The 12,919-nt window shown below is 43.6% G+C and overlaps 1 protein-coding gene across 1 annotated transcript in view; it reads left to right on the top strand.

Moving 5' to 3' along the window:
• The window catches only part of LOC138265569 (mast cell carboxypeptidase A-like), a 222,652-nt gene that overhangs the window by 53,336 nt on the left and 156,397 nt on the right, over positions 1 to 12,919 (top strand). The window lies entirely within an intron of this gene.

Raw genomic sequence — 12,919 nt, 5'->3', positions numbered from 1 at the left:
ATGTCATTTTCTAAATGAATTGACACTTTCATAGGTTCTTGGAAAGAAAGGCACAGATAACATTGGTGTCTAAGGCAGCCATAGCAAATTGAGTCTCTGTCTGTTCAAGATGGAGTCTGGCTTTAGGGATTTCATGGCACTTTGTTCTCTCTTGTTCCTTCTGTTCATTTCTAATTAAAAAAAATTAACCATCCTCCATAAATTCTTCCTTTTGTCTATCCATCCAATCTGATCAAAAGACAGGCTTGTGTAGTCTGGCTTTGGTTGTCTACTTGATTACCCATAGTTTTTATAGGATAGTAATCTGCCTCAAGATGGTAGACATGTATTGAATGGATCAATTGCAGTTAGATCAAGCAAAGTCTGGGGGGGTGCGTCTGCAGCTATGTGAACAAGCTATTGACCATGAGCGGCTTGCTCCTCTTATGGAAACCTTGCCCCATATGGTGAATGCACAGTAGTGAAATGGACATTTGGCCAGACGTCTACCACTGTTCAAGCAAACAATATGTCATGGACTGGGAGAAGTTAGCAGTGACAGAGGAGGGTATTTCAAAAGTACCTATAACAGAAACAATCAAACAGCTGATAAAGCCCAGAGCTTGAAAAAAGGCAGAAAGGGTTAAAGAGAAATGCATTGTGAAGAGTCAGTTAGGTCTATACTGCAGAACGTAAAAAAGAGAAGTTCACCAAAATATCCAGTAAGACATTCTCGAGTTCATGAAGTTAGCAAAGGAACCAGAGAAGCCTCCAGAAGTGGAAGGTGCTCCACCTCCACGCCTCGTCATCAGAACACCGCCCACCGCCCACCGAATCACGTCCAATGATTCGGTGTGGTGGTGTTCTGGCGACGGGGAGCTGGCGGCGGAGCAGCCCCCATGGATCTCGTCCCCTCCCGGAGGATCAACAGACAAGGTAAGTTGATCGCCCGTTAGGGGAGGAGGGTTGGGGCGTGTTGTGTGTTGTGTGCATGCATGGGGGTGTGCGTGTGAGTATGTAGAGGAGGTGTGTGAGTGCGTGTATGCATGCAAGGTGTGTGTTGTGTGTATGGGAAATGTGTGTGGGTCGGTCTGTGTGCATGTCTGTTTGTATGTGTGCGGGTATGTGTTGTAGTGAATGTGTGCATGTAGGGGTGTGTGTATGTGCATGTTGGGGGTGAGGAGGGGGTGTGTGTATGTGCATGTTGGGGGTGGGGGTGGGGATGGGGGTCCTGCCACCTTTGTGGCGTGGCAGTGGGGTGGGGGGTGTGGTGGGAGGACTCGGGTCGGGAGGGGGTGGTGGAGACCCCTATCAGTGCCAGGGAAGGAATTCCCTGGCACTGATGGTGCCTACCGCCATGGATTTCGTGGCAGTTCCAAACCACCCGAAATCCATGGGGGTATGCAGGGTCCTGATACCGCCGGCGGTCTGGTGACGGCTGCTGGGCTGGAGACCGAAGTCTCCAGCCCAGCGGTTGTCACCGCCCTGGCGGTCGGAGTGGAGAAGTGGCGGATGACCATGGCGGTAACCGCTATGGTCATAATTCAATTTTTTTTTCCACCGGCCTCTTGGCGGTTTTACCGCCTCTTCTCCCTTTGTCCGCCAGGGTCATAATGAGGGCCTATATGTTTATGTTTTTTGTTTGCTTCTGTGACCGCCAGGCCTGCTCTAATTGCAAGAATACCATATCAACAATAATATATATATGGAACTAGCCATATGCATTTACTATGGCACAAACACAGGCACAGAATAAAACGCACATGGAAAACACAGACTCAAACATGCACGTGCATCCTATGAAATATTAGATCGTATAGAAGACAGACCTGTATAGTGGTTTGTACTCCTCTTCTCTAACCCCACCATTTTGTTGCCTCGTGTCTTCTGCCGTTATATTAGTTCATCTGTTACGTAGACATGCTTTACCTTTCATAAACATGATTACTAAAATGCTTTAACTTGAGAGCTGTGTTATCCTCTCTGGTGCCATTAGTCATGCAGCATTCTCACTTCATTTTTTGTACTCAATCCAGGACATCTTGCAAATGTGCTTTTGTTCGTAGAATTCCTCACTTTGGGCCAGATGTAGCAAAGGATTTGCGCGTCGCAAACTGCGAAAATCGCCGTTTGCGAGGCGCGAATGCCTCTTTGCTATGCAGAAATGCATATTGCGAGTCGGGACCGACTCGCAATATGCATTTCAGAATCGCAAATAGGAAGGGGTGTTCCCTTCCTATATGCGATTCGGAGTGGTATGCAATACCATTTGCGACTGCATATGCGGTCGCAAATGGTGTCGCAGTTACCATCCACTTCAAGTGGATGGTAACCCACTCGCAAATTGGAAGGGGTCCCCATGGGACCCCTTCAACTTTGTGAATGGACCCAAAACATTTTTTTCAGGGCAGGTAGTGGTCCAAGGGACCACTGCCTGCCCTGAAAAAATACCGAAACTAAAGGTTTCGTTTTTTTTTTTTAAGTGCAGCTCGTTTTCCTTTAAGGAAAACGGGCTACACTTAAAAAAAAAAAACAGCTTTATTTAAAAGCAGTCACGAACATGGAGGTCTGCTGACTACAGCAGGCCTCCATGTTTGCGAGTGCCTATAGTCGGTATGGGGCCGCAATTTGCGACCCACCTCATTAATATTAATGAGGTGGGTCTCTGCGACCCCATACCGACTCGCAGATGGTGTCTGAGACACCGTTCTGCATTGGAAATTGCGACTTGCAATTTGCAAGTCGCTCCGACTCGCAAATTGCAAGTCGCAATTTCCAAATTTGCTACATCTGGCCCTTTATCACTTGGACTGTATAACCCAAAAAACTCTGAGGATGTGAATCAATTGGGCAGCTTGCTTCCTCCACGGCCTTTGAACAAACGTGTCATGTGGCTCCGTAGTGCTGTGAAAATGACCAGTGCTGCAAAACATAGATTGCGCACACGTGCGTTATGAGTGAATCTCTTCACCCAGATTATTAAAAAATGCATTATTTGCCTCTCAAATTTTTCTGTACTTTAATATTCATTGATCCTTTGCTAATGTCCTGGGTTTAGAAACATGGATTTACAATTATTATGTGTCGATATTTATAATATTTCCTGCTGTCTATTGACACTGCTGCTGACCTGCTCCATTTACTTATTCTACATCTCGTACCCCAGTCCATAGGATGTAACAGGATGCCGAATATAATCTAAATATGCAATGGAAAGAATTTACATGTCTAGATGTCTGCTGCGCACACGCGCGTACACGTTTTTAGACATGATGACACACTTGTATACAAACAGCGTGTGTATTAATTCGCACACACACTCGAGTAGTCGCTCTCAGATACATTGAATCGGATACATAAACACACACACAAACTAGCACGATTGCACACTCAAAGATGCATGCTAGACACCCACATTTGCACACAAAGGGGCAGATTTAGGAGCCCCTTGAGCCATAATATCGCCACATTAGTGTATTTTTTTTCTACGCTAATGTGACAATATTATGGGAAAATCGCATTGCCAAATTTACAAAGTGGCGCAATGCTTGCATTGTGCCACTTTGTAACTCTCTACGCCACATCATGCCTGCGGCAGGCATAATGTATGCAGGGGGTTGTTCCTCCGTTAGGGGGGGCAAAGAAATGTCACAAAGAAATCTAAAAGATTTATTTGCGTAATTGTTTTGCCAGCAGGCGTTATAAGGGGACACACCATTGGTTACAATGGGCCCTTATGTACTGTTCAGGGTTGGCGCCAACATTTTGGCAATAACCCTGAACAGTACATCAATACTGGGTGCAGCGCACTTTTCTTGAATCCGCCTCAAAGACTCTCACACACACACGAAAATCAGGCACCATACACACAGAATCGTGCACACATAAGAGAAAGCACACATTCAGACTTGCACATAGAGGACCAGACACCCACACACAGGTACACTTACCTCATGTGTTCTATAACTTACACAGGCCTCTATCTACCACCCAAATAGGGCCTCTGACGCAGAAGAAGAGAGACAAATGTTTGATTCTAACTTTTATTAAAAGATAACCAGGTATTTAACCAAGTACGAACTGTAGCAGGGATGGAATCCTTGGCCTCGCTACAAAGAGCACAGGGCAGTGGTCACGTATTCATGGTAAAATTGTGATTCAGTGCAAATGGGCATGATGCAAAGCTATCATGGGGGTACTCAGTCTGTAAAATAATAACAAGGCTAAACCAAAAGAAAATGCAGTGTTCGCTTGCTGCTACTTTCAAGTGTCCCTAGCCGCCACTGGATGATTTCTCTTCCCAGATAACCATAATTTTATGCTACTATGTTAATAATAATGGATAACATCTACCTCTTTGAAACAGCGCCCCCAACTTCCTTATCATAGTACTTTTTTCTTTGTGTTAACCACTTTGCAAAAAGCCAACCGTTTGTCAATTTATTACACAGAACAACAGACTCTCACTGTACTTTCCCTCTTCTAGTATTCCTGGATTTCCATGGTCTAATCCAGCTTTACAGCACTTCCTTGCATGCTAACATCCATTACAGCAACAAAGCCATGTGATTAAATCTCTACACATGTCTCCCCTCACACCTGTATCAACACTTATTCAAGGATTTCCCTGCATACCAGCTTGTGCCTTCCTGATTGGCCCTCTGACTCCCAGGCAACCCTGAGCCCTCCTGTGACACCTGCCCAGGGTCTTTAAGTTTGTTGTGGGAACTCCATTACAGCCACCTCCATTTTGTAGCCCCCAACCTTTCATTACCCTGAACAGCCTAGTGAGCAGGGGGACAAAGAAGGTGGTAAGAACACAGACTTGTGCTGTGCATTCTTGATACTTTGAAACTGCTTTCTCCACCCCTGGCAGTTTAAATTGAACTCTTGGTCTCTCTGTAATTTGTTACTTTAAAACTGATTTTTTACCCGTGACTGTTTAAATCTCTCTCCTAGTTTTCACCTATTCTGTGTCAAGGCCTGTGTTTTTTTTTAATGTTAGAAAGGCAAAATAAATCTCAGAGGCTAAGCAGAGTATGTTTAAGAGACTGTTTAGTCTGCTTTGTTAATCTTTTTAGAAAGTGTATGTAGCACTCATTTTTGGCTAGAAAAAGTTTTTTTGCTTAAGTGCATGGAATGCAGTATTTGCAGTGGTTTTAAATGTGGGTCTTAGCCACAAAGTTGACTATGAGCTGCAAAGTGTGGATTGAGCCGGTCTGTATCCAAGGAGATTCTGATTTGCAGAGCAGCTTCCTGCCTCCTGCCAATCAGCCTGTGCTTAAGGTCACATGCCCTTTTTGTAAGCTTCTTACTGGTTGTTGCATCTGTGCTCTGATTGGTTCCTAGGCTAGGGTTTCCATTGCACTTATGGTTTAGGGTTAGAGTTTTATTAGACTGATAGGTCTGGGGTTCTGATAGGGCTATGGGATATAAGGCTTAGGGTGTAAGTTTGTATTGGTTGGTAGGGCTAGGTCTGTGATTGGTTGAAGGAGCCATGTCTCCCATTGGTCTTAGGGCTTGGGTTCTGATTGGTTAGGATTAGGGCTAGGGTTCCCATTGGCCAATAGGGCCATTTAATCCTAGGGCTCAGCCCGGGTGCCGAGGCTAAGGGTAAAGAGGACAAGGGCAGTTGACTGTTTGGGCCTGTTCGCACTGGGACAGGCCTAGGGCCAGAAATGCTGCCCATTTTGCCTTTCAACAGCAACCACCATAAGCCATCCACATCAACAAACATTGTAACACTTTCTCAGCAAATGCACAATACTCACCTACCAGACACAAACCTCGTACACATTTCAGTGTCTCAACAACCACTACAAAACCCCACAAACCATTCATATACACCCTTCTATTCCCAACTACCACCCAGTTGCACCTTCATTCTCACACAAAACACCATGTTGTCCTGTGCCACTAACAAATCCACACATCACTAACACAACACAAAGTCACATTATACATAACTGTAATCCATCCAGACACACACTCTATTCATACAAAGAACCAGCTTAAACCTCTACTTACTCCTAACAGGCCCCTTTCTGTCACCATCAAACACATTTATTCAGTCTTCCATCACATCATCCACCAACACTCTCCTCCTCTTTGTACTAAAAACACACAACCAAACAATCCTTAAACTCCACTCCACCACACATATTGCCTCTTCCAGTGAACAAATCTAACACAAGCACTCGTAAATCTTGGCCATCCCCTCTCACACACCACATATACTCTTTTGCAAACCATATCACGACTCCCTTTCCCATTCAACTTCCACTCACCAATATGTATATACAAATCCTTTCAGAAAACCACTACATTAACATCTCCTGTCACTACTCCACAAATACAAAACATAACACACACACCAGCCCATCAAAAACTCAAACATGCACACTTTCGTATAGGTTTTTGTCACAAATTAGAAGCATAAAGTCACACCCACGCTTATGGCTACATGAATAATACACATCCTAAGCCATATTTACTAACAAATGTTCAATCTTGACCAACACCTACCACAAATACGCCGGCACAACAACTTTCATTCACCCACCTCTCATCCATTACAGAATGTAGAGCCTTAAAATATGATCCACAAGCTCCACCACCCCTAACCTATACACCTTCCAACTTAGACAGATACAAACAAAATATACAACATGTCACTCTTTTCAACTTTGCCTCTCCATGACTATTAGACACCAAAGCTATTCTACAAAAACAATACAGCTCACCATCTCATTCTCAACTGCCATCTCCACTACCGACATATGCAGACCCAACAAAATGCCTTCTAAACCTTCTAGATGAGGAATGCGATATAGAAAAACAACACTATTGCAACCCTCATACAGTTAATACCAGCACTAAAGACACACCTGCTCCAAGTTCAAAAGATACTGCTTGCTCTTCTAGAAAACAAAGTCACACCGCAATCAAAACACAGGGCCTCATTCTGAGGCCGGCGGGCGGCAGTCGCCGCCCGCCTGGCGGGAACCGCCATATGGCCGCTCCGCGGTCAAAAGACCGCAGAGGCCATTCTGGCTTTCCCGCTGGGCTGGCGGGCGACCGCCAAAAGGCCGCCCGCCAACCCAGCGGGAAACCCCTTCCCACGAGGAAGCCGGCTCCGAATGGAGCCGGCGGAGTGGGAAGGTGCGACGGGTGCAGTTGCACCCGTCGTGAATTTCAGTGTCTGCTAAGCAGACACTGAAATTCTTTGTGGGGCCCTCTTACGGGGGCCCCTGCAGTGCCCATGCCATTGGCATGGGCACTGCAGGGGCCCCCAGGGGCCCCACGACACCCCATACCGCCATCCTGTCCCTGGCGGGCGAACCGCCAGGAACAGGATGGCGGTATGGGGTGTCGGAATCCCCATGGCGGCGCAGCAAGCTTCGCCGCCATGGAGGATCCCTGAGGGCAGCGGAAAACCGGCGGGAGACCGCCGGTTTTCCTGTTCTGACCGCGGCCAAACCGCCACGGTCAGAATGCCCTGCGGGGCACCGCCAGCCTGTTGGCGGTGCTCCTCCGCCGACCCCGGCGGTCCTTGACCGCCGGGGTCGTAATGACCCCCACAGTCTCTAAACTGCCTGCAAATAAATGCTTGATCCCTCTCCAAAAACAAGCCCCATATCTACAGCCTATTCACTGACACACAACCTTTCTTACTCTTCATAACTGAATCATGGTTGGAGGATGACATGGCTCCAGTGTTGCATCAAACTATCAGACAAAAATCATATTGGCAAAAGACGAGGTAGACTAACTGTTATATTCAAGCAAGCAATAAATCTCACCAAAACCAACAATTTTGCCATACAGGGTTGTGAGGCCCTCATCACCAGGTGTAACCCTACCTCAACTTCATTCTGTAACTTCCTCCCCTTTACAGACCACCACCTACCAATGCAACATTCTCAGGCACGTTTCTAGACACAGTTTCAAACCTTATAACATTACACTTCAACCTGTGCTTTCTTGATTACCTAAACACTTGGTTTGACAAACCCAATATGCCCCATCAAAAAAACTATCATCACTGACCTAGTCACACTGAACCTACATCAGATCGTACACAAATCCACACACATTGCCGGACACATCCTAGATGTCAGTTTTGCAAATCCAGAACTAGTTACCTTCCAAAGGATTACTTGAGTCAAATTGTCAGACCACCATTTAGTAGCTTTCCAACATAAAATACCACAAATCAACACACCCAAGACCACCTTACATGCATCCACCGACCAAATCTGGAAAAAACTCAATTTTGAAAACTTAGAAACACAACTAATATTCAACACAAATCAAGACACAATAAATTTAATTCAAAAACTTTATGAGTGGATACAGGAAGCTTATGATATCCTAATATCACTAAGAACAGTAAAGCAGGTCAAAAGAAAACAAACACCTTGGAGAAATACAGAGCTAAAAGAAAATAAAACAACAAATTAGTGAGCGGCAATAGACCTGGCTCAAAAAAATAGCAATCAAGACAAACTTCACCTACCTTAACTTAACAAAATACACAAATTAACAATCAAGAAAGCTAAAAAGCTCAAAAGGTACTATTCAGACAGAATTCAAAATGCTAAATGGGAAAGCAAAGAATTCTATACAATTCTCACTTAATTTCATAAACCTAAATGCGTGGAAGGAATTCATCCCACTACTCAAGAATTCATAGACAAATTGGCAAACTTTTACACAAACAAAGCAGACACATTGAACTCCTATTTAAAACAAGGAAAAACCACCAGCACCAACCCATTTCCAAAAATATCCTTCTAAAGAGTGCTCAGCATTCCTTCAAACAAATATCACAAAGTGAATCTATGGATCTGGTCATAGCAAGCTGGCCTTCCGGCTGCTCTTCTGACTCTTGTCCACCACAAATTTTCAAGAACAATCTTTTATCTACCTCTGCTGCCAGACCAGTCAAAAGAGTCATCAATAATTCTTTAACTATGGAAATCTTTCCAGAAGACCTAAAAAAGGCATACATAAGGCCCTTTCTAAAGAAAACAAACCTGGACTCCCATAACCCCCAGAACTACAGATCCATTACAAATGGACCTTTCCGGGGGCAAATTGATAGAAAGAGCAGCATTCACCAGATGTCACAATTCATTGAAGATAACTCCATACTTTCAGACTACCAAACTGGAATCCATCCAGGAAAAGGCACAGAATGACCTTAAAAACACAGTAGACTGGACCTGGGTTGCTGCAGTACTTCTCTTGGACCTCTCAGCTTCCTTTGACACAGCAGGCCATGACACCTAATACAAGGACTCTACGAAGCCAGCATAGTGGGGACTGCTCTCGACTTGATCACATCCTCGTTCAAAGCTGAACAGATATCATCCATACTCCGTTTTACTCATCCAAACTGTACATCACAAAAAAGCAGGGGTCCCACATTGCTCTATCATATCAGCCATGCTTTTCAACATCTACATGGAGTCATTACAGGAAAAGATCAATGAATTTCAGCGCACTTGCTACAACTATGGAGATGAAACACAAATATTTCTTAAACTAGAAGACCCAAAGACATTGGAAACTCAAAAATCTTCAGTCGCCTCAAAGTCGTTGATCAGTGGATGACATGGAGCTATCTCAAATTGAAAGCTTCCAAAATGGAAAAACTCACTTTAGCAATTGGAAAAATTATGACCCACTTTGAACCTGGCCTGATGATCAGGAACCACCTCTTAAAGTATCTAAAGAAGTAAGCAACTTGGGCAATACCAAAGACTCCAAGTTAACAATGAAGGCCCAAGTGGATAAATTAGCAAGATCAAGCTTTATCACCATGGAAACTCTGCGGTGCAGCTTCCCCCACCTCGGATTTCCACAGAAGATCCAGGCTACTATCTTTCTTGAACTGTCTAAACTTGATTACACCAATGGTCTCAACCACGGATCCTCTCTATTAATTATGAAAATACTACAACAGATTGAGAACTTTACTGCCAGACTACTCCTACATTTTCAAAGCCACAAGCCCCCCACATCTCCACTGCATTGAGAGCCCTGCATTGGTAACTGGTTGGCAGATGATCCAACTTTAGGCTGTTTTGTATCACACACAAAGCAAAACATGGAACAGGACAACTTTTCATCAGGAAGAAAATCATCAAATATATTCAACAAAGGAACCTCCGCTGAAAATTGGCACCTTTTCTCAAAACCCCACCATACGAGAAAAAGACCATAGGTGGCTCATCTTTCTCTGTTCAAGCCAAACTATGGGATTCATTATCCTCAAATATAAGATCCATGGAAAAGAATCTTATATTCAGAAAAATACTCAAGAGCTGGTGCTTTCCTACATAACCACCATACTCAAACACATGAGCATGTATTGTAATGTACATGTAATGTACAGCATAGTCCTGTATGTAGCCCTGTCTGTAAATTTTTATAATATGATTATATGTATGTCTTTAAATATGAGTATTTCTTTGTACAAATTTGTATAACAACGGATTTACAAATATACATATTCTTTAGGACTTGTTAACAAATGAATATAGTTTTTATGTAAGTTGTATGATTAGATGCTTAGGGGTCGGTGTTTCATTAATCTATCACAATATGCAAATATTATTATAACTGTTTTACCTACAAGCGCTTCATAAATTAGCTTCAAGTACAGCAACACTTGAATGTCTGAGTTAAACAACACAACTTGAAATCTCAACATAGAAGCTAACTTATACATATGTATCCTTTCTATGTAGTTATGTGTCAATATATTGGATTGGTACTGACGCTTAGAGCGAGATCTTCCTGCAAAATTAAAAAGCCTTGTGTATCTTAACAGATAAAATGTGATGGAGGGATGTATTTGGAGATTTGACGTGTGGTGAATGCCAGTTTTATTTGGTATCTATAATGTTCTCTGGCTCGTACTGATAAAGATTAGGTTTGATGACTTACATGGTCCTACTATTGATCCATACTCGTAATTTGTGTTCTAGAAGCACTAAAGAAGCAGCGTAATATGCTGTGAAACACCTGTTGATGAAAATTATCAATCAATTATTTTAGAATACAATGATGTTTAGTTGGTTATTTACTTTATATTGACACAATCTTTTGGAAATACTCAAGACAATTGGCAGACGGTACACGTGAAAATATTTGCACTGTGAATTGTTAGAAATAAAAGGAGAAACTGAAAGTAAATATTTTTTACTTTAATGTTTATGCGTTCAACAATTTAGTATAAGACAATGGGCCCAATTCACAAACGTAAACATAGGCAACAAGTCTAAGTTTAGACTAAAAGTCTAAGTTTAGACCTAAAGTCTAACTTTCCTCGTAGTAAACTTAGACTTTTATTGTAAACTTAGACCAAAAGTCTAACTTTATTCATAGCAAAGTTAAACGTTTGGTCTAAGTTTGGACATTTTGGGAGTCATTCTGACTCCCGCTGGCCACGTTAACCGCAGGGCCGGGGGGAGCCGCCAGAATACCGCTGCGCGGTCAGAAGACCGCCGCGGTTATTCAGAGTTTCCCGCTGGGCGGGCGGGCGACCGCCAGAAGGCCGCCGCCCAGCGGGAAACCCCCTTCCACGAGGATGCCGGCTCCGAATGGAGCCGGCGGAGTGGAAAGGGTGCGACGGGTGCAGTTGCACCCGTCGCGATTTTCAGTGTCTGCATAGCAGACACTGAAAATCTTGGTGGGGCCCCCAGGGGCCCCACGACACCCCTTACCGCCATCCTGTTCCTGGTTTCCCGTTTCTGACCGCGGCTGTACCGCCGCGGTCAGAATGCCCAAGGGAGCACCGCCAGCCTGTTGGCGGTGCTCCCCCGGTCGTTGGCCCTGGCGGATTTTACCGCCAAGGTCAGAATGACCCCCTTTGTCTAAACAAAGACTTTTGATCTAAGTTCACTTCTGTGAATGGGACGCCATATAGTTATTACTTTCCTCCTACTTCAGGAAAGAGAAAAGAGAAACAAAAAGCTTTCACTCTCTCTAATGCAACACTCTCTCTCATCATTTACCTCTCTCAATATATCCTCTACGTCTGACTCATCCCAAAACTCATTCTACCACTATGATCAGGGCCACTGGAATTATGCGATTATGTGGCTGCAGCGAAATTCGCATAATTATATATTTGCCACATCTGTCACATAATCCATAATCTGCTGCATAATCTGCAGATTTTAACAACAAAAATTTTCTTTCTAGCTCAAACGGTTCAAAAGTTACTAAAAACGCAGCAACATGTTGTTGCACAGTAGGAAGCCCTTTGCAAAGGTTGATTGGTCACCTTTCTGTAGCCTATTGCTATAGTTTGGTGTTAAACTGGTACTAATGAAGTGCAACTAATGCCCAGCCAGTGTTGACAAGTTTCAAAATGACACTATAATGAGATAATAGTATCACAAAATTTGTGCATAATGCCACATAATTTGTCTTTTCTGGCTGCATAATTTACTCAACCCTACCACATAATTTGCCCCTCCCCTGCCGCATAATTTCAGTGGCCTTGACTATGATCGTCAAAATAACCCTTTCTTGACTCTTCCTTCCTTTATCCAGCCGGGCTCACTCAAAACCTCACTTTTCTACTATGATCTCAAAAACAACCCTCTCTAAATTATTTCCCCCACCATCTCTCCTTGTTACCTATCCTAAACCTCATCTTACTACTATGAGCTCCAAATTAACACTTTTGGGTTCTGGAGTAGCGTGCTACTTGCCAAAAAGTGTTTTGACACGTCATCATGGGTAATTAGAGCTATATAAATACAATACAATTACAATATATGCAAAAGTACCTGAATACACATGCTACACAATGTTTAGCACATTCCACATGGTCATGCATACATGTTCCAACCAAAGTTTGAGTCTCCTACCTCTCAAATGCTTAGAAACCTATGATACGGGATCTGCATATCTTATAGAA

The sequence above is a fragment of the Pleurodeles waltl genome, chromosome 11 (genome assembly GCF_031143425.1).
Source record: "Pleurodeles waltl isolate 20211129_DDA chromosome 11, aPleWal1.hap1.20221129, whole genome shotgun sequence".
Taxonomy (NCBI): domain Eukaryota; kingdom Metazoa; phylum Chordata; class Amphibia; order Caudata; family Salamandridae; genus Pleurodeles; species Pleurodeles waltl.
This window is presented reverse-complemented; position numbering and strand designations above follow the sequence as displayed.